The sequence below is a fragment of the Brachycentrus maculatus genome, unplaced genomic scaffold (genome assembly GCF_059751285.1).
Source record: "Brachycentrus maculatus isolate JH-2025_06_01 unplaced genomic scaffold, ASM5975128v1 h1tg000146l, whole genome shotgun sequence".
Lineage (NCBI taxonomy): Eukaryota > Metazoa > Arthropoda > Insecta > Trichoptera > Brachycentridae > Brachycentrus > Brachycentrus maculatus.
The window spans coordinates 76423-99448 of NW_028280899.1; the positions used below are offsets into that span (position 1 = coordinate 76423).

At 31.1% G+C, this 23026-nt stretch overlaps 1 long non-coding RNA gene across 1 annotated transcript in view; it reads left to right on the plus strand.

The window, feature by feature from the left end:
* The first annotated feature begins 902 nt into the window (after positions 1-902).
* LOC148308849 (uncharacterized) overlaps positions 903-23026 on the plus strand; it is a 41268-nt gene continuing 19144 nt past the window's right edge. The window contains exon 1 of the long non-coding RNA XR_015837630.1: positions 903-1032. This is a non-coding gene — a long non-coding RNA (uncharacterized LOC148308849). The remainder of the gene's footprint in view (positions 1033-23026) is intronic.

A 23026-nucleotide genomic window follows, 5' to 3' on the forward strand; every position in this document is an offset into this window, starting at 1 on the left:
GATGATGAAGAAGAATATGGAAGTCTGGGCATTTATCGGGCTTACGACTTCGTTAATTCTTCTTCATCTTTGTTGATATGTTAAAAAATAACCTAGATAATCTAGATTTGTGAAATGCCATATGCTGGTTTAAGTGATCACTTTACACACGTGTAACATTCACCAATTCTACGCATTATTGTCAACCACACTACTCAAATTCTTGGAACTTTTATATATGTATTTATGATATGTTGTTCAAATTGGAAACATATTGCTTGAATCACTAGAATTTCACTAGAGAAATCTATGGTAGGATGAGATATCCTTTTAAACAATTAGGATGAGGTAACATTCATTAATTCTACCCATAATAGATCACCACATAACTCAAATTCTTGGAACTTTTAAGTATTTTGTGTAAATTGGAAACATAGTGCCTGAATTACTAGAATTTAACTGGAGACATCTATGATGAGATGAAGAAGCTATTTTTTACTGAGCTAAAAATCTTTAATTTGTATGTGAGGTCTGAATCCTGGATAATAATACTTACTCAAGTAAGAAAATATCCTTTTTTTACCTTTTAATGTGACTAGTTATTTTATTTAAAGCATTTTGAGTAAGTCCAAATACTTGTAAAAAATAAATCTCAGGGTCAGGAGTCGTAATAATTGTCGGGTTTGTATGAAGAGATGTATGAATGTAGAAGAGGCGAAGAATGTTTGCAAAGACAGAGTGGTGTGGCGTTCGATTCTCTCTGCCTACCCCTACGGGAAGCAGCGTGATGGTTAGTTAGTTAGTTACTCAAAATGTTGTAAATAATACTTTTTTGGCCGGTACTTGGTTGCAAGGCTTTTCTAAATTCGAATGATTTCGAATGTGTCGTTTTTCGGGAAGCTGAAAAAACAAAAGTACTATATAGACAGTCAAAAACCAATCGTATTAAATTGAACAAGTGCGTGTTGTCCATCAAAAATCACTGAGGAAGATGGAGAACGCAGCGTGAACATCCTAGCGCTGGACCAATCATCACAAGAGAGAAATTAAGAGGTCAGTGTTTTGTTGTTGTGTTTTATTTATTTCTAGATCCCAAGGATCTGTTTGTGCCTCCGCTTGTAGCTCTTGGGATGCTGACTCCCAGCTGTCTTTCCACCTTTTTGGAGGTCTGCCTGGGGGTCTGTGTCCTTCAGGGATTTCTTGAAGGGCGATACGTGGAAGTCTGTCATCTGACATTCTGTTTACATGATTATTCCAGTATCGCCTTCGTTGTCGTCCCCACCTGACGATATCCTTCATCTTAAACATACTCCGGATGTTGGTATTTCTTACTCGGTCTTGCAATGTGTTTACGGTTATGGATTGGAGAGTCTGCATCTCGGAGGCTCGAAGTCGAGATAATTTTTTTTAATACAATTATATATTTAATATGAAAAAATTAAACAATTCTTTATAATTTCTTTACATTTCTTCTAAATACAAACAAAGTATTCTATCACTTTTTTATTTTTGATTTTTTCGACATTTACTTAGTGATAAAACATGTTCAATTTATTAAATAAATCAAATGTTTTTTATACCACTTGAGTTTATTTATGACTACTTGTTTCGGAAGCTAAGCTTCCATCTTCAGGTCTAAATGTAAACTAAAACATAATGAATAATAAACTATTCTATAATTAAGAGAGGGTAAGTTAGGTGGAGGGGGTTAGTCAAGGGGCGGAGTTTGAAAACAAAGGAAAAGTGGAAATCAAAGGTGAAGAATTTTTAAACAATATGTTATTTATTAAATTATTATTAGAAAATGTTTTTTTTGTATTTATAAATTTTATAAATAATTCTTAATTTGGCCTTTATAATAAGGTAAAATAATTTTAACTAATGAGAGTGGAATGAGTGATTTGTATCTATGATGTGATTTGCAAATTCCGAAAAATAATAAGTAACAAGACCGCTACGATGTTTTTTAATTCTAATCTTTAAATTTCACGCGGTTTGGTCTAAACATATTTTTATTAATTATGTTTTAGTTTATATTTCGGAGGATAAGCTTCAATCCTCTAGATTTCTTCCGAAACTAGTAGTCATAAATAAACTCAAGTGTTAGAAAAAAGTGTTTTTAAAAAAAATAATTCTATCACTTTTAAACAAAATAACCAACAAATGTATGAGAATGCTCGGTTTCATAAAAAAACTTCTAAAGACCTTGATAGTTTAAATACACTCAAACTCCTGAATACAAAGTTAGTAAAAAGTCCATCGGAATAAAGAATACAATAAGCTAAAATAATGAAGGATAATTTTACAGCTTAAGAATACAGTTACGATTAAACACATTTTAAGCTAAAATACATTATAAGAATACAGTTAAAATACAGCTAAAATTTAGATAAAATACATTTTAAGAATACAGTATAGCTAAAATAGTTTAGGATAATTTATTAGTTAGTTTTAGTTAGTATTTATATTAGCCACGCACATGATAAAGTCATTTATCTTTCGAGAGTAGGCTGGTTTAAGTGATCACTTTACACACGTGTAACATTCACTAATTCACTTCAAGAAAAGTAAACTGAACGCAGTCAAAATGCGATTTTTCTGTGTGGCATAATTTATGTATGGTAGATGTTACTCCCAAGCAGACTAACAAAAATATGGATTGACAGCTGGAAATCGATATTGCAGGGGCTAATCTCTCTTAAAAACAGGCCACAAGGCCTGCATCGAGCATAATAACAAACTTAAAGCCAGCCAAATACCAGGTTGTAAGCCTGAGGATACTCACACTTCCATCTTCTTTCGTATAAAAATAACGATAGATATTTTCGTATAAAATTGAGTCACCCGTGTGCTCGTTTATAATGTTTGAATTAAATTTACATCATCCCTCAAAGGGTTGAAAAATGAATTTTATTTTTAAAATTCCGAAAGGAATTAATGAAATTTGCATAACGACAGGTCGGTCTTGTTTTCGTATGAAACTGAACCTTAATTGTACTTTGAATTGGACATTTTGGCCCACAGAGTCGTAACAGAATTGATAATCAACTGTGGCATTATGTAACAATGGAAAATTAAAATATGGGAATGGGGTTAGTTCATTTCTTTTTATTGCCTTCATACGTTCACCGCATACTGAAACTCAGGGCATACTTAATGAGATCCGTCGATACTTCTGCTCCCCTGGGATGTGATTTCATATATCGTGGTGTTGATAACTTTGTTATTACTTCTTTGTTTTGATGACTCAACAAAGACGAAGAAAAGTATGAAAATCTGGCTGTTTACAGGGTTTATGACCTATCACTGGCTGGTTTAATCACTTTACTAGAAATATGATCAATCAAGGAGTTAATTTTTTTTTTGTAGTATTGTAGTCAATCATGGGTAGAATGGTGACACTAAACCAGCCTTTGACAGGTCATTATTCCTGTAAATACTAAGGTAATAGATGACCACTATACTTGTGCAACATTCACTATTCTACCCATGATTGACAACCACACTACTCAAACTTTTATAACTCCTTTAAATATCATTAATCTCGTGACACTGTCACTATCATTGGGACACATTGCCATTCATGTGAGTTTTGTGGGAGTATCTGTAGTTTATTTTAGTAAGTTTTATTGAGCAGAGACCCTTTAATTTTTGAATATACATAAGATCCTTCCCGATCTATTTTACATACTGGGAGATACCTTAAAAAATCTTTTGATTTTTTGAAAAATCTTATAATTTATCCAGTCACAGCTTTTTGCGTAAGTCCAATTTTCTTCACAAATCTTTGTGTCTGTTATTTAGTTGAGTTTTTGAGTTATTTAAGCTTTTTGACATCTCAACATACATAGATGAATTGCAGAAGGCTTATCCCTCTTAAAAACAGGCCACAAGGCCTACACCAAGCAGATGAACATAGATGAAGAAGAATATACAGATCTAGTTGCCAAGTATTATTTAAACATTGAATTAGCGTTACGTTACTATTATCTCTGCAGTGCCAAAAAACCAATGCAAACGCAACCTAGTTTCGTATAATTTTTTGACATTTCATTAAAGATGAAGAAGAATATGGAAGTCTGGACATTTACGGGGCTGACGAGCGTCATAGGCTAGTTCAAGTGATCATTTTATTCACGTGTAACATTTACTAATTCTACCCATTATTGACAACCACACTACTCAAATTCTTGGATGTTATATACATATGAACTAATTTAGAAACCTTGTTATTGCATAACTAGAACTTCACTAGAGACACCTATTCGTGAGATGAAAAGAAGCTTTTTATTGAACAGAAACTCTTATATTAGTATGTGAGGTCCGAATCCTAGATTATAATCACATACACGAGAAACGCCAGACAATATCATTTTCATTTTTATTATTTTAGTTTATAATTTAACCAGTTTATTTATTTATTTTTTATTTATTTTGTTCGCCTTCGTAGTGTAATGGTAAGCACGCTCGGCTACCGTTCTGGAGGTGATGGGTTCGATTCCCAAGGGGGGTAAAATAAATATAAGTGATTTTTTCACTGTAATATTTATTCAATATTACCATGGACTTGTACCTGAAGCTGAGGGCTGATCACCCTTCCTTCATGTGTAAACGATTAAGATAACACTGCGTTTATATGACACAGTGCCCTATGCGCCATTGGGTGCGGATAGGGGTTTAATTATTATTATTTATTATTTATTTACTACATTTTGAGTGTGTTCAAATACTTGTTCACAAATCTGGATTACCTCCAATTATAGAAGTCATTTTTCTAATTATTTTTTTTATTTTCTTTTAAATATTGACAAATGACCAACCCAAACGCAACCTAGTTTATTCATCACGACTAAGAACTTAGTCAACTATATTTTTAAAAAACATATTTTTTTAAATTGAAATAATTGCATATTTCTTGCACATTTTGCGTTATTTCATTCAAGGAATATTCGTTTTATTATAAGTTTTATTATTTAAAGAAAATGATTAATTATTGATAGAAATATATTGCTTTACTGGATTAAAATATCAAACGCACGTGATACCTACATATACAAAACATAGAATCGATCGAAAAAATCTTAGAAACTTGCGTTTTTTTCCTTTTGTAGAAGAGACCTTATATCCTAAATTAATTGAACAATATAGGTGAAATTCGTAGGAACCTGAAATTTAGTCGGCAGCTGCCATAGTATGCTAATATACATAAGCTCAGCATACGTACATATATTCATTATCCGAATAAATTAGGTGCCAATTTGGTCCAAATTCGTTTGAGCATGTTCGAGCAATTTCATTGCAATTATTTGGCAAACTGAACACAGGTGCACGGAATTGTCTCCCTAAATAACAGGGACCGAGGAATAATAATATGGAAACGCTCTACAGTACATTTCCTGTCAAATGGTGCTCTATCTCGCTCTTATAAATCGACTCTCTTTCTCGCATTCCACTCACCATGTGACGCACTTGCTCGTGAAATCTATGATTTTTTATTGATACGATATAATTTTTTTGCTTACTGCTCAATTTCTTAGGTATCCTTGTGTAACACACATACACACACACACACACACACACACACACACACACACACACACACACACACACACACACACACACACACACACACACACCTCTTCTTCTTCGCCAAAGGGCGCTGCATCGTATGACGCAGTGTTATGTTGATCGTTAAATGAAGGCAAGGTGAATACTCCTGCGCTTTAGAGACCAGTCCAGGGCAATATTAAATAAATTTTACGGTGTAAATTCGTTGATATTTATTTTTCATCCCCCTCCCCGGGAATTGAGCCCGGGACCTCCAGTTAAACGCTCTAAACACGGAGATGGACATACAAATAATCATAGAATGTCGCTTAGTCTGGTTTAATAGAAAATAATGAAAAGAGTTAGCCCATATCACTCACTTCTTTAACAACGTCATATATCAAAAATCATCAATTTCAGTTGTGCATGTTTTCGGTATGCCCAGAAAATGTATTATATTCCAGCAAAAGCGGCATGTTTTAACTTAAGATTTACCCACCACAGGGGAAAAAGAGTTGGTTTTGCATTTTGAAGAAAAGGTATTGTTTTTTTTTTAAATATCCCAAATATTTTTCAAATGTAGTAAAAACTTTCAAGATTTACCTAAAAAGATCCGTTGCACAGTAAAAAGTTCAATAAGTAGATTCATATTTATTTTTTAATACATTTTACTATATTTTTTAACTTTAAAAATGATCTCCTGAAAAATCAAGTTTTTTAGACATATCGCTCACTCCTTTCAAGAACGTCATAAATCAAAAAACTTCGAGATTTTTCAGGAGAACGTTTTTTAAGTTTAAAAATGTAATATAATGCATTAATTTAGATATCAAGCAACTTTTTACTATGCAACAGATCTTTTTAGGTAAAACTTGAAGGTTTTTTCTCCATTTGAAAAATATTTATTGTATTAAAAAAAAATAATTAAACAATACCTTTTCTTCAAAATGCAAAAACTGCACTTTCTGCCCTATGGCGGGTAAATATTAAGTTAAAAATATGCCGCTTTTGCTGGGATATAGTACATTTTCTCAGCATTCCGAAAACATGCACAACTGAAAATTGACGATTTTTGATTTGTAACGTTCTTGAAAGGAGTGAGCGATATGATGTTGTTGAAAGGAGAGAGTGATATTTCATCTTAATTAAATTTCAGGATGCTGTAAGTATGCGTGTGATATAAACAATAACGTTACCAAGCCACCATATGTGTCTTATCTATTAAGGTCTTAATTGATTTATTTTGACATAATTGACATAAAAATATGACATTTTGTAAACCATGTAAATACCCAGACTTCCATATTGTTCTTTGTTGAGATGGCAAAAAATGTAAAATATTTTATTTTTTATTAAAGATGCAAAAATTAAACGAAAGCAGTGTCAGGTTGTGGTCCCGTGATAAGTGTCGCGAACTCTTAAGTTAGAGTTTCTCGGTTCGAAACCACTCTACCACAATTTGATACCTATGTATTTCTAATAATGAGCCTCTTAGGCTCACAGGAATAGTATGAAATAATAAAAACGTAAATATTTCTCTTAAAAAAAATCACCATAAAAAGGTTTAAAATAAAAAACGGAGATGGTATTATTACTCCATCTATTTTGAGATGTTAAAACATGTTAAATATATTGTATTTGATTCATGATGCAAACAGTAAGCGAAATTACAATAAAAAGGTTTAAAATCAAAAAAGTAGACGGTTTTTGGGACTTTACCTTACATATTTATTTCCATCATTCTCCGTCCAGTTTAAATTGCCAGCGCTAGGGACAATCTATATGACATCTGATCCTGGCAATCCTTTCAGAAGGTTTTAAGACGGCTTTAAAGTTCAAGGACCAAACGTTGAGATTATTCTGAGAGTCTTCGACGTGAACCGTGTGAGGAGTAGAGGAGACTTACCCCGTAAAGGATCAATCGGAATATAACGTAGTATATCGTAGGCGCACAGGAGTAAGTGACTAACTGACAAAACGTAAAATGTTCAGGAGGGCCATTTAAGTCACTTTTACCTGGCAAGAAAATAAACACAAATACAGTTATTTTATTAAAATAAACACTTGAATATACATACCACATTATAAAGTTTTATTTTTATTTACGACTAGTTTCGAAAACGACAGTTGTTTTCATCTTTTGATGATTAATCAAAGTTTTAATTTGTACCAGAAGATGAAAACAACTGTCGTTTTTGAAACTATTCGTAAATAAAAATAAAACTGGATAAATTGGTTTATTCAAGTGTTTAATTTTAATAAAATAATCATGTCATTCCACAAAGTTAATGCCGAACCAATAAATAATATACCAATACAGTTAGTCATTTTTAACAAGTCAATATATTATACTTCCAAGTTTAGAACCCTTACGAATTCAGGGCTATATTAAGCTAGAAAGATATCATATAGTCAATGGTCACATTTTTGTAAAAACTGCACTTGGTCACTTTCTCCTGTATGACTACGATATATTTGACGTAAATGATTAAGCGCCTCTTTAAAGACTATAAATCTGTCCATTTTATATTTATTTCTCTACCGAAGGGGATCCTTCGGATCAAAGTCATATAAATAAATATTAAATTGCATATAAATAATAAAAAAGTTTTTTTTCTCGAATGTTTTCCGCAGATACTTTGTGGCACATTTTTAAAACTTTATAAAATTAATTAACTTTGTTTTCACCACTTTTTTTATTAATACAATTAAACCTACCGGTTTCGAAATACCTTGTCATAAACAGGGTTTATTTTAAATCAAAACATTAAACAGATGGGGACTGAACATGTAGTGGCACTGGAGCACAGTGCTGCGTTTGCCAGCGAGCTAATGTTCATCTACATCTCTCCAAATTTTATTTTTTTTCTTTCACCGTTTCTTTTCATTATTTTTATTCTTATATATTTTTTTATTTTATTTCATTTTACAAAAAAAAATGTAAAACATATATGGCTGACTAAGTATTGCACCCACCACTTAGTCAAGCTGGTATAAAGATTTATTATTATTATTATCATTAAAATACTCTCACCAAAAACTTCCATACACCCCATACAAATCCTTAATGCTATTTTTATTATTCATTGCATAGCAACCCCAAATAACAACTAATGGAATCACCTAAAAAACAGTATGAAGTTGCGCACGCATACGTAAAGTGGAGAACACACAAAATGAAACCGGTAGGTTAAATTACTTTAATAAAAAAAGTGGTGAAAAAAGTTAATTAATTTTATATTTTATAAGTTAATAAAAAAAGAGTATCTGTTAAATAAAAACTTTCCTCATTCCAACAAAGATGACTGTTGTAAACTTACATGTACTGGGTTACGAGATTGATCAATATACATAACTTCTTTTCATCTCACCAAAAGATGTCTCTAGTGAAGTTCGAGTGATTCAAGAACAATTTTTAGAAATTGGTTCATATGTATAAAACTTCTAAAAATTTTAGTGGTGTGGTTGTCAATCATGGGTAGAATTGGTGAATGTTACACGTGTGTAAAGTGATCATGCCTATAACGGTCGTGAGCCCTGTAAATGTCCAGACTTCCATTTTCTTGTTGAGATGTCAAAAAATAATGTAAAAAATAACTCTTGATTGAAGATTATCCAAATTTGTGAACAAGTGTTGATATTCTTAATATTATTCACATTAAAAGCATTTACTTTGTGGTAATAAATAATAAAAAACCCTTATCCGCACCCCAATGGTGCATAGGGCACTGCACCATATAAACGCAGTGTTATCTTGATCGTTTACACATGAAGGAAGGGTGATCAGCCCTCCGCTTCTGGTACCAGTCCAGGGTAATATGGAATAAATATGACAGTGAAAAAATCACTTATATTTATTTTTACCCTCCTTGGGAATCGAACCCGGGACCTCCAGAACGGTAGCCGAGCGTGCTGACCATTACACTACGGAGGCAGACTTTGTGGTAAGTCATTTGTTTAAACAAATGTTAAAAACATTAGTATACAACCACTCACCGAGATTTTTATGTCTACTGGTTTCGAGACGTACCTGTCTTTTTGTCGGGACAGTCACAATTTAATTGTTACAACGTTAATTATTATTATTATTTTTTTATTTAAATACAATTTAGTAGACTCAAAAAATCTGTTAAATTTAAAAATTAATACATGAACTTCAAAAGTACATCGATGTTTAAGGCAGATACATCAGTTCGTCAATTAAAAAGCTCATTTGAAAAAATGAACAATCAACGCTGAACAAAATATTTCGTTAAAAAAGTTGGGAAAATTGTCTTTTTTTCAGTGTACAAGTATTATAAAAATATGAATTATAAGTCTGGACATTTAGATTAAACGTTTCTTTGTCCTTCTGAGAAGAATGATCTCTAATTTGGTCTTTTGAAACTTAAGATCGTATCTTGACGTCGGAGCTTAACAAAGAGTTATATACAAAATCCTGCGTTATATACAATGTCCTGAGTTATATACAGCTGTCCTTAGCCCTTTTCCGATAGAAAAGTGTTTCCCAACGTAGGGCACACGCCCCACCAAGGGGCATTTTGTATATCTTGAGGGGGCAATCGCAAATAGCTAATATTTGTTAAGTTTAGAAAAAAAATCTTTTGCATTTTACAATATATTATAATTACAAGTGCAAAAAAATATTCATAAAAAAAAAGTTCCCACAAAGGCATAGCCTGTGTGTGGGTATACATATTTTAGGTTATAATAAAGGATTTCATTAATTGATTCAACAGTCACTTTGTGGTAAAATCTATCCATTTTTAATTAATATTTTACATAGTAAATACCACTATTTCTTAAAATCTACTGTGACACGTGTTTCGATGCATTCCGCATCATTAATAAAAATGATGCGGACTGCATCGAAATACGTGTCACAGTAGATATTGAGAAATAGTGGTATTTACTATGTAAAAGATTTATTAAAAATATAATAAAAGATACTGCCAAGATACAAAAATATTTTCAAAAATAAAATTAGATTTAAAGTGCTAATATAAACTACAAATATTTGATTTCAACAGGAAACAAAAAATCAAAAAGATGAAAATGCAAAACGTTCGCAAATATGTACTACTGATATGAGTTATACGTTTAAAAGAAGGTACATAGGTTCTTAGATCTGTTTTTTTTTTTTATAAATAATAAAAGTAAAATTTTAAATTAAAAAATCACACGTAAAAAATGTCTTATATATACACTTTGTGGAATGAATAAACGCATAATTGGAAGGCATTTTCGAAAAAAATATTGTAACTCTTTTGGAGAATATGATGGCAGCCCATTTTCATTTGTTTTGTTTGCACTTTTCCATATTATTTTTAGTGAAAGATGGAAATACTACCCCAACGTATTTATTTAAAGATTATATTCGGGTACTCCGTATGTCCGCATCCGTAGTGTAATGCTTCGTATGCTCGCTCGGCTACCGTACTGGAGGTCTCAGGTTCGATTCCCAGGGGGTGGGGTCAAATAAATATAAGTGATTTTTTTCACTCTAATATTTATTCGATATTACCCTGGACTTGTACCTGAAGCGGAGGGAGCTGATCACCTTTAACGATCATGATAACACTGTATTTATATGATGCAGTACCCTATGCACCATTTGGATGCGAATAAGGATTTGAAGAATAAGAATAAGACTTCGTATGTGTATGATTGACTTGATCGTTCGTTAAAATTTCCTAAAATTCATTAACTAGTTTTATTTATAGTTCCTTACCCTATGCAAATTTGATAATAAAAGTATGAAAAAAAAATCGTCGGAATTGAAAAGATTATTCGCATTTCGGTTTCTTGAGTTAGGCACCGCACTAATTTTCTTTGGAGGTGTAATACTAAACAATATACATTTTATCAATTTATGAAAATTAAATTAAAATAGTATTTTTTGCATATGTGCATTTATTTACAACATTTTGAGTGTGTCCAAATACTTCCTCACAATACAAAATCTGGATTATCTCCGATTACAGGAGTTATTTTTATATTATTTTTTGACATTTCATCAAAGATGAACAAGAATATGGAAGTCAATGACGGTCGTCAGCCCCCTAAATGCCCAGGCTTCCATATTCTTGTTCATCTTTGATGAGATGTCAAAAAATAATATGTGCATTTATTATTTGAAGTGATTTTTTTTGGTATTAAAAAAATTGATAGGGGATGGCGTGGAGATTTTTGATTCAAAGTGGGGCATGCTACAAATAAGGTTGGGAATCACTGCGATAGAACCTTCTAAGGAGGACGAACTTTGATATTATTAAATTCAAGTGTTCTCAAATCTTGAATGAGGCAGAGAAATAAATTACAGTATGTGAATCTTTTCCGACGACATGTCCTTTGTACTACCCTGAAAAGTCTATTTTTATACTAGTAATATAATTATATTGCTTACCGCCTTAAGGCTAAGATCTCAAACGTTTAAATTCAGAACGGGATCGGTCGCGTTAGGGGCTCGACGTGTTTCCGCGTACAATAAAAAAAAATGGAATCTGACTTTTATACAATTAACATATTATTTAAGAAATATTTTAATATTTATTTATAATATTCTCAATATTTACAACATTTTGAGTGTGTCCAAATACTTGTTCACAAAATGTAGTGAAGTTCTAGTGATTCAAGAACAAGGTTTCTAAATTGGTTCATATATATAGAACTTCCAAGAATTTGAGTAATGTGGTTGTCAATAATGGGTAGAATTGGTGGATGTTACACGTGTGTAAAGTGATCACTTAAACCAGCCTATGACGGTCGTCAGCCCCGTAAATGCCCAGACTTCCATATTTTTCTTCATCTTTGATGAGATGTCAAAAAAATAAATAAAATTAAAATAATATTCACAATATTATTAATATTTAAAGCATTTACTTTGTGGTTAATTATTTTCACTTATTTTTTTTTACAAAATTTTTAATAATATTAGTAAACAACCACTCACCGTGATTTTTATGTCTACCGGTTTCGAGACCTACCCGTCTCTTCGTCAGGACAATCACTACCACAGCATACAAACAATACTACCCTTCACTACTATAGCACTATTTACACAATTAAAACTACACAAAATGTTTAACACACGCGATTTTTGGTTGACCCGAAGATCAACATGCACTAAGGGTTGCAGCACAAACACGCGTTAAGAGCCGACGTCAAACGTGCACTTTTTCATACCATTTTATTAACTCTTTACCTTTCATTTTTTTATTAAAACCATAAAGTGGGTATATTGGCAAAAATCGTTAACTCTGAAATCCCTGTTTGAATAATACCCGAAATTTAAATTATTTTTGCTTAAATAAATACCTGCTATTAAACTTAAAAGTTGAATTTACTTTTAAAACCGCATACATATGACATTTCAAACTACTTAGTGTGTTTTGATAGTTTATATAACGTTGAAAATTTTACAATTTGCATCCTTAAGTTAAAATCACGTAATTGCCAGTATTCCTAATAAATACATGCGGTAGCGTGCACAGATAATTTATTAGTGTAGGCAGTAGAAATAGGTAGTAAGGTAAGCTGGTACTATTTAGTAAGGTAGGGTGGTTGCGTTTTATATGCTGTGCGGATAAGTTAGGATAGGTACTGCTTCTCTGCTTATACGGAATGCACACCACATAGAGAAAAGGTAATTAATCCTACGTTTTTAATTTCATTTCTTAGATTTTTTTTGCCTTACAAACATTGTACATTTATGATATTAAAAATATGTATTTTGTTTTCATTTGACCAGAGAAATGATTGGCCGGCAACCGATTATATGATGAAGGGTGATTTTTTAACTATTTTGATTTGGCAACACTGATTTTGGCAGCTCAAGAACGTTTTGTATTTTGTGTCCATGTCAAACATATTCAGTTTGGCCTATTATTTAACCATGAATCGACTTACAAACGAACAAGCCTTCAAATCATTGAATTTTAAAATCAAAATTCGTGCTCTGTTAAGAAAATTCATCGCGCGCTTCTTCTATTTTATGGTCAGTTTAATCGACCCACTGAAGTGGCTATTCGGGCTATTGTGACTAAATTTAGCACCAAATTTACATTGTTGGACGTTAAACTACCAGCACGCTTTTTTATGGGGCTATGTTCAGGCTCATGTCTATACTAACAAGCCCGCTTCGATTGACGTATTGGAAGATAACATTAAAGCATTTATTCGTGAGACACCGGCCGAAATGTTGGAAAATGTATGCCATAATTGGACTAAGCGGATGGACCATTTCAGGCGCAGCCGCGGTCAACATTTGAATGAAATAATCTTCAAACATTAAATTATATAGTCCGTACTTTCAATTAAAATTTTATGCATTTTCATATTTAATAAAAATCCGATATATATAAAAAAATCACCCATTATAAATCGAGGAATTCTTTTTCCTCTACCGAGACCGTTCGAGGGTTGAAATTTATCATCTCAATCAAAACTCGTCTGATTGATGACTCAATAGTCCGCAGCGATTCCTGAAAAGTTGATTATGTGGTCCTGAAATGACGAGGGTACTTTTCAGACGAGAGTTATTTCTCAGTTTCGGTCATAAATCTTTCAACTATTGCTTCCAGCCTCTCTGGGAGATAACACTATCATCGTAAGGCAGTCCCTATTGCTTTATATATGGGTGCTGTACAAGCTCTCTTGTAAAACTTGTTTGGAACAAAGTTTGTCACGAGTTGTATCTGTGTTTCGGTGAACGCGCCCTAATACCGTACAATCTTATATTTCAATCATTTTCTGATCCCAATGGCTCAGTTAATTTTTTAATTATTTTATTAGGTTTTATAAAATTTGACAAAGATTATTTTTATTAGTAAAAACCTTAAGCTAAACTACGGTACAGGCCTAGTTCCATCGTATTTAAGTATAGCTGTTAGACTGGCATAAGAAATATTTTTATTTTATATATTTATTCCTTGAGCTAGCTTTTATTAAATTAAATACGATCTATTTTTTTGCACTTGATTTATAACGTCATTTATATTATCATCTTCACTTCACACAGTACATAAAACATTAGTTTTAAATTATTTTTTAATTGAATTAAATGGTTATAAAATAAATGACACTTTTCATTCTTCATACATTCAGGCATCTGATAATACATTTTCAAACCCTTACATATTTTATAATTTTGTGACTGTTACTTAAATGGCAGTGTTATTTTGTTCTTATTTTAGTAACAGGTTTGCAATTTTGTAATATATTTTTAACTACTTTATTCTTAAAATATTTAGGTAATAAGTCAACAACAAAAAATATTAAAAAAAAGCTTATATAAGTCTCTTTTTTATTGGTAACTAGTTGAGTTCTTCTTTCGTTTTTTCTACATTATCTTCCTTCTCTAATTTACTTTATTTTGAGATATGCAATATGGAAGATGTCATTAGATGGGGAAGGCAACGAAGAAGACAATTGTATGGATGTGAGGAGAGTGGAACCATCCAGACTCCCACATTGCACTGCACGGCAAATCTCAATGTAGGCGACTCCCGGGCAGACCACCAAAGCGATGGATTTTCTGCTGAGAATAGATATTTCAAAAAGATTATCCTTCTCAAAAACATGCCATTAAGTCTACGCCAAGAAGAGAAAGAAGAAAAAGAAAAAAATCAAATGTTTACATTTATCTAAATTGAAATCTTACGTGCTGATTTTTTATGAAAACTTCGCTTATGAAAGTGTCCAACAAAAAAAATAAATAAAACAAAATAAATTCATCAAAATTTACAACGAATAATTTTGCTCAATCCAATGGTGTACGGTGTTAGGAAACGTAACCCTTATTGACATTTAAGTAGTAGCTACTGTGTCTTTTGTCTCGAGGCGGTACAGGTTTTAAATTAGAACAATCATTTTACTACAAATGAATGAAGAAACTTTATAAAGTTTATATTCAGAAACGTACAACGAGCAATCGACTTAGCATAAATTAATTTTCCCATTATATTCATTTACGTTGCACCCTTGTTAGCGTTATTCTATTCATTAAATGCATTTTTATGTTGAGTTGGTTGATTAGAAATGATATATTATACATACAAAACATCCTTAAATTTGTGGTATGATAATATAACACTCTCTTTATCATTCATCATTCACTTTGTATAATACCAACTTAAAAATGGTGTCGCGAAGTGGTGTTTTTTAAAGTGGTATTACACAAGTTAACGATGAATGATAAAGTGAATAGAAATGAACTTACTTTAAAGCATATTGTTTCTGCCTAAAGGAAGTTCATAATAACCAAATATATGCAAACAATATGAGTATGTAAGACATTTGAAGCAAATGGATAATGAGAGATAACTAAAAATATATTTGGTAAATGAGGAAGGGGAAACAGAACGAGGATGGCCAAAAATGAATTGGCACTATAAATCTGAGTATAAAATCTAGTGTTGTCACAAGTCTACGTAATCGGAGGGCATATCGCTCACTCCTTTCAAGAACGTCATAAATCAAAAATCGTCAATTTTCAGTTGTATTTCCAGAATGCCCAGAAAATGTACTATATCCCAGCAAAAGCGGCATATTTTTAACTTAATATTTTCCATTTTTCATTAATGTTTTACTTAGTAAATACCACTATTGCTTAAAATCTACTGTGACACGTGTTTCGATGCATTCCGCATCATTTTCAAACACCGTAACACAATACGATCAATCAGTGTTAGACTGCCGAATCAATTAATGAAATTAATATTTACCCGCTACAGTGCAAAAAGTGTTGTTTTGGCATTTTGAAGGAAATGTATTGTTTAATTATTATTTAAAATAAACTCAATATTTTTCAAATGGAGAAAACACCTTCAGGTTTTACCTAAAAAGCTCTGTAGCACAGTTAAAAGTTCAATAAGTGGCTTGATATTTATTTTTAATTCATTGTATTATATTTTTAAACTTTAAAAACGTTCTTCTGAAAAATCAAGTTTTTTGATTTATGACGTTCTTGAAAGAAGTGAGCGATATGTGACTAGATGTATGGACGTAAAATGAGCTAGGAGTGTTTGTCACGATAGAAAAGTGTGGCGTTCCATCCTTTCTGCCTACTCATGTAGAGAAGAATCAAACAGTGAAACTATAGCTTAAGGGAGGAAGAGAGCTGAGTCCAACAGACTACAAAGATGATAATTTGGAATGGAGCCCGGTAGAAGAAGATCATATACATATATAGATATACGCTTAAACTAGCCTATGACGGTCGTAAGCACCGTAAATGCCCAGACTTCCATGTTATTCTTTATCCTTGTTGAGATGTCCAAAAATAATATAAAAAACAACTCCCATAATTGGAGATAATCCAAATTTGTGAATAAGTATTTGGACAAACTCAAAACTTTAAAGAGATTTAAAAGTTTAAACGAATGAACGATTTCATTTTCATTTTTACAGATGAACTTATATTCCTTAATGCAATTTGAACGAGTGAAACATCTGTTATTACACAACAGGTCTCATACGGTAGTAAGTTCGAAAGCTGTCACAAACTTTAATTGTTTTGTGTTTCTTCGTAGCACTATACATCGCGCTGGAACGAAACGAAAAGTTTCGCCTCGCCGAGTATTGGAAACACCCCAGTGTCAATTCAAACCACCTCTTGGAAAATATAAAGCTGCAGGAAATATAAATGGAAGCTTTAAAAGCTCAGATGTATTGTCCGGTCCGCCACCCTATAAGCTTAAAATATTTAGATATTTTAAAACATTTTATATGTAAATTGACACTTTTATTCCGTTTTTGTTGTCTCCATATTATTTGTGTTCATTTTATTATTAAGAATTTTCGTGTACTAACTAACTGACTAACCATCACGCCGCTTCCCGCAGGGGTAGGCAGAGAGGATAGAACGCCACACCACTCTGTCTTTGCAAACATTCTTCGCCTCTTCCACGTTCATGCATCTCCTCATACATACCCGCCGATTATTACGACTCCTAACCTGCCTTATTTCAAAACCGATCACTAGAATTTTCGTGTAATGGTGATAAAACTTTTAGAATTTGGCAACAGAATGATGCTAGTAGACTGAATCCTGTCGAAATGCTATCTCTTAGATGAATATGCGGCAAAACCATTGATGATAATCGTTCGGATAGTGAAATAAGATAACAATGGAAGGCTTGTGATGAGTATTACCGATAGAATTGAGAAATGTGTGTTTTGATGGTTATAGCATGTAACAAGTAAGTGAATTAAGAAATATTATTTATTACATCTCATCAAAGATGAAGAAGAATATGGAAGTCTGAGCATTTACGGGGCTGACGACCGTCATAGGCTGGTTTAAGTTATAACTTTACACACGTGTAACATTCACCAATTCTACCCATTATTGACAACCACACAACTCAAATTGTTCTCAAGAACCTCCATATATATGAAACAAATTATATGATAATATCTCCTGTAATTGGAGATAATCCAGATTTTGTGAACATGTATTTGGACACACTCAAAATGTCGTGAATTAAGATAGTTTAAACATGTTTGTGGGGCTAATAAAGTCGGGAAAAAAGAGCAAAAGAAGACCGAAGAAAACTTGGCTCGAAAAATACTCGAAAGTGGTCAGACCACGAGGGGGAACGATCGGCGAATATGTATGAATGGATCTACAACTGTGAAAGAGGCTTAGAATATTTGCAAAGACAGTGTGGTATGGCGTTCTATTCTATCTGCCTACCCCTGCGGTGAAGGGGCCTCTTGGTTAGTTAGTTCATATATTTATTAACATTTTTTGTATTTATGCACCCACGTACAACTCAAACACAACAAAACTCAAAGTTGCTTACTTGTAGCTGTTATTGACATGTCAATATTAGGTCGTATTGCTTCAAGCTGTCTTTATTGTTTGGGCGCCGGACTTGGGCTTGGGGTGCCTAAACAAACTCTTGGCCGGTATTAGGCAAACAACGGCTCAAAGCAAATATCAACTTGGCCGGGAATCCACCGCCTCGTGGGGATGAATCTATAGGGTATTGTCGAAGGCACTGCACAAACAATAAGGCTGATTTCCGGAACTGTGTCACACGATAATCGATGATTGAGACAAAAGTCTAATCACTCTGGAATCACCGGCGCCTTACACTGTACAGCAGTTAACCTTCCCGTACGGATCATGTAAAAATTATACGTGATCCGAAGCGGGGTACCAAAAGACCCCAGTTAAAATTAGTATGAAAATCGTAGTACGCAGCTCGTAACTTGCTGCCAGCTGAGTCACATATTTAGGGTTCTTTCTAACGCGTGGTTGAGCGTCGACTAAGCGAGAAGCTAGAAGTTGGATCAAATGAAAGAACTTTAATCTAAATGTTTTACTCTCTGCTTATGGTAATAGCGCATTTATCAGAGTGAAAGAAATAACATAAGGTTAGCTGACAAAAAATGAAAATTTCAATAGTCTACGAGGTAGAATAAAGATCACCAGGATAAGATATATATGAGAGATTGAAGATGGTGTAAGGTGGGGAAGGCAATTAAGAAAAAATGGTACTATCCAGACTTCCACACATTTTACAGCACGGCCATCCCTAAGTTAGACAACGCCTAGGCAAACCACCAAAGAAATGGATTGACAGTTGGAAATTGACCTAACAGGAGGCTAATCCCTCTTAAAAACAGGTCATAAGGCGTAAAAAAAGCATTTTTTTGTGTAAGTAAAGGTTTCCATTATTTTCTAACCATCTTTAAAACAAAGAAGTTAGAGATGCCTTACGCATTATTTGGTATTGGTAAGATGAAAAAAAAAAATTTTTTGTATGTTGAACCCAATATTGGTTAGAAAAATCTCTGTATGCATTCCCTAGTGATCTACGTCATCAAAAATAAAAGTATCTGGTGTTGGAGAAAAACGAGGTAACGTCCTGAAGTTACACGTCTGCGCGTTTTATGGCAGGGAACAGTTAAAAGTTACAGCATTTCAAAGAAGAGCGTTTTCTGTTCCGACTAGCGTAACTTTAACCCTCGATTTGTCACACAAGCAAAAATATAAAACCCCTTCATCAGGTCGAAATTGGGGGAGATTTATACTAGCATCCGCCCTTGGGAAAACGTCGGAAGCCGTTTTTCAATGTCGAGGAATTGGATGTATCGATTTTGAGCTAAACGCATGAGATGGGTGGCCGAAAGAAATACTAAATTTTATTCCGGATTGACTCAGATCTTTTATTTATTTACTCATTTATGGTTCACAAACATTTAAAAAACATATTACAAAACATGAAATACAGTGCAATACAAATTGTTTTGATGTTTTTCATCAATTAGATGAGAACGCAACAAGCTTACAGAAACCATAAAGGTGCAGGTTAAACACATATATACAGAATAGAAATTTGGTTATAATAATAATAAATCCCTTACCGCACAACAATGGTGCATAGGGCACTGCTTCATATAAACGCAGCGTTATCTCGATCGATTACACATGAAGGAAAAGTGATCAGCCCTCCACTTCAGGTACCAGTCCAGTGTAATATTGAAGAAATATTAGAGTGAAAAAATCACTTATATTCATTAAACCCCCCTGGGAATCAAACCCGGGACCTTCAGAACAGTAGCCGAGCATGCTAACCATTACACTACGGAGGCGGACAAAAAAAAATTGGTTATAAAAAAAGGGTAATAACAATTAAAAGTAATGAAGTAAGAAAAATAATAATAAAAATCAGAAGTAAAAATTGAAAGTGAAGTTAAATTAATTAAAATTATATTAAAGTTAAATAAATAAAAAAATATTAAAGCTATGCTGCATAAGGTACAAAATTCAATATATGTTTTGTTTACAAGAACATATACTTTGGAAACGTATTTAGAACTACAAGATCAAAACCAAACCTAACACATACTTCTTTTGGTCAACTTTTTAAACATATAAAAATATGCTGTAATACAAATAGTAAATTTTTTAACTTTTTATAATATTTTTTCATTCGGGATCAACTTTATGGAATGACATGCAGATTATTGAAAAATATATTGATAAAACTGGCTAACAATGATTTTGTAACTAAAATTTTGATGACTGATTTGGACTAAGTTAATTGTTCTTATTCAAAGTCTATATGGTGACAAGCTTGTATCATGTCAAATTTTGATGTTACAGTCATATTATTGTTTGTATGGACCCCATACGTTGAAACCGTAATAGTGGTTGGTATCTAGACATGCTTTAGTCTAAGGTCTAAGGGATTCAAAAAAAGTATTGATAATTATGAAGTAATAGTGGAAATATATGAACTTATTAATACTGAGTACGATAGAATTTTATGTTTATATATATTTTTATACATAAATAATAAGATAAACTTTAGTCGATATCACAATTCATAACTAAAAAAATCTGCATGTCACCATTATTATGTCTCCTTTTACAAAAATTAGAGAAAGATATAAATGTTTTTTTTTTTGGGTATACGAATTCAAACTTCCGTCAATAAATTAATTGTACATATTATTAATGATATATTAATATATATATATATATATATATATATATATATATATATATATATATATATATATATATATATATATATATATATATATATATATATATATATATATATATATATATATATATATATATATATATATATATATATATATATATATATATATATATATATATATATATAAATATATATATATATATATATATATATATATATATATATATATATATATATATATATATATATATATATATATATATATATATATATATATATATATATATTTATATATATATATATATATATATATATATATATATATATATATATATATATATATATATATATATATATATATATATATTTTGTCCGCCTCTGTGGTGTAATGGTCAGCGTGTTTAGCTACCGTGCTGGAGGTCTCGGGTTCGATTCCCAGGGCGGGGTGAAAATAAATATTTGTGATTTTACACTATAATATTTATTTAATACTACCCTGGACTGGTTCATGAAGCGCAAGAGTGATCACCTTGCCTTCATGTAAGTAATGATCAATATAACACTGTGTCAATTCGATGCAGTGCCCTATGCACCATTGGGTGCGGATAAGGGTTATAAAAATATATAAAAAAAATATATATATAAATATATATAAATATATAAATTTTCCGTCATGAAGGTTTGATACTTTTTGGCTATTGTTAAAAGCATGGGTCAGTTTATTCACGTACATTGTTTTGCAATAGCATCGAATACAAAACGTTAAAATAACCATTTATTTTTCGTATTTTGTTGGACAAGGATTGGAGAATATTTTGATTAAATTCGACTGTCGCTCTCAGATGTTTGTACAAGACCTTTGTGGCGTCCTAGACGTCTGCGTCGAGACGCCGGCGTCTTTTCGTCGATTATTTACTTACAAATGTGATCCCATTCATTTCATTCATAACTAAAAAAATCTGCATGTCACCATTATTATGTCTTCTTTTACAAAAATTAGAGAAAGATATAAATGTTTTTTTTTTGGGTATACGAATTCAAACTTCCGTCAATAAATTAATTGTACATATTATTAATGATATATTAATATATATATATATATATATATATATATATATATATATATATATATATATATATATATATATATATATATATATATATATATATATATATATATATATATATATATATATATATATATATATATATATATATATATATATATATATATATATATATATATATATATATATATATTAATATATCATTAATAATATGTACAATTAATTTATTGACGGAAGTTTGAATTCGTATACCCAAAAAAAAAAACATTTATATCTTTCTCTAATTTTTGTAAAATATATATATATATATATATATATATATATATATATATATATATATATATATATATATATATATATATATATATATATATATATATATATATATATATATATATATATATATATATATATATATATATATATATATATATATATATATATATATATATATATATATATATATATATATATATATATATATATATATATATATATATATATATATATATATATATATATATATATATATATATATATATATATATATATATATATATATATATATATATATATATATATATATATATATATATATATATATATATATATATATATATATATATATATATATATATATATATATATATATATATATATATATATATTAATATATCATTAATAATATGTACAATTAATTTATTGACGGAAGTTTGAATTCGTATACCCAAAAAAAAAAACATTTATATCTTTCTCTAATTTTTGTAAAAGGAGACATAATAATGGTGACATGCAGATTTTTTTAGTTATGAATTGTGATATCGACTAAAGTTTATCTTATTATTTATGTATAAAAATATATATAAACATAAAATTCTATCGTACTCAGTATTAATAAGTTCATATATTTCCACTATTACTTCATAATTATCAATACTTTTTTTGAATCCCTTAGACCTTAGACTAAAG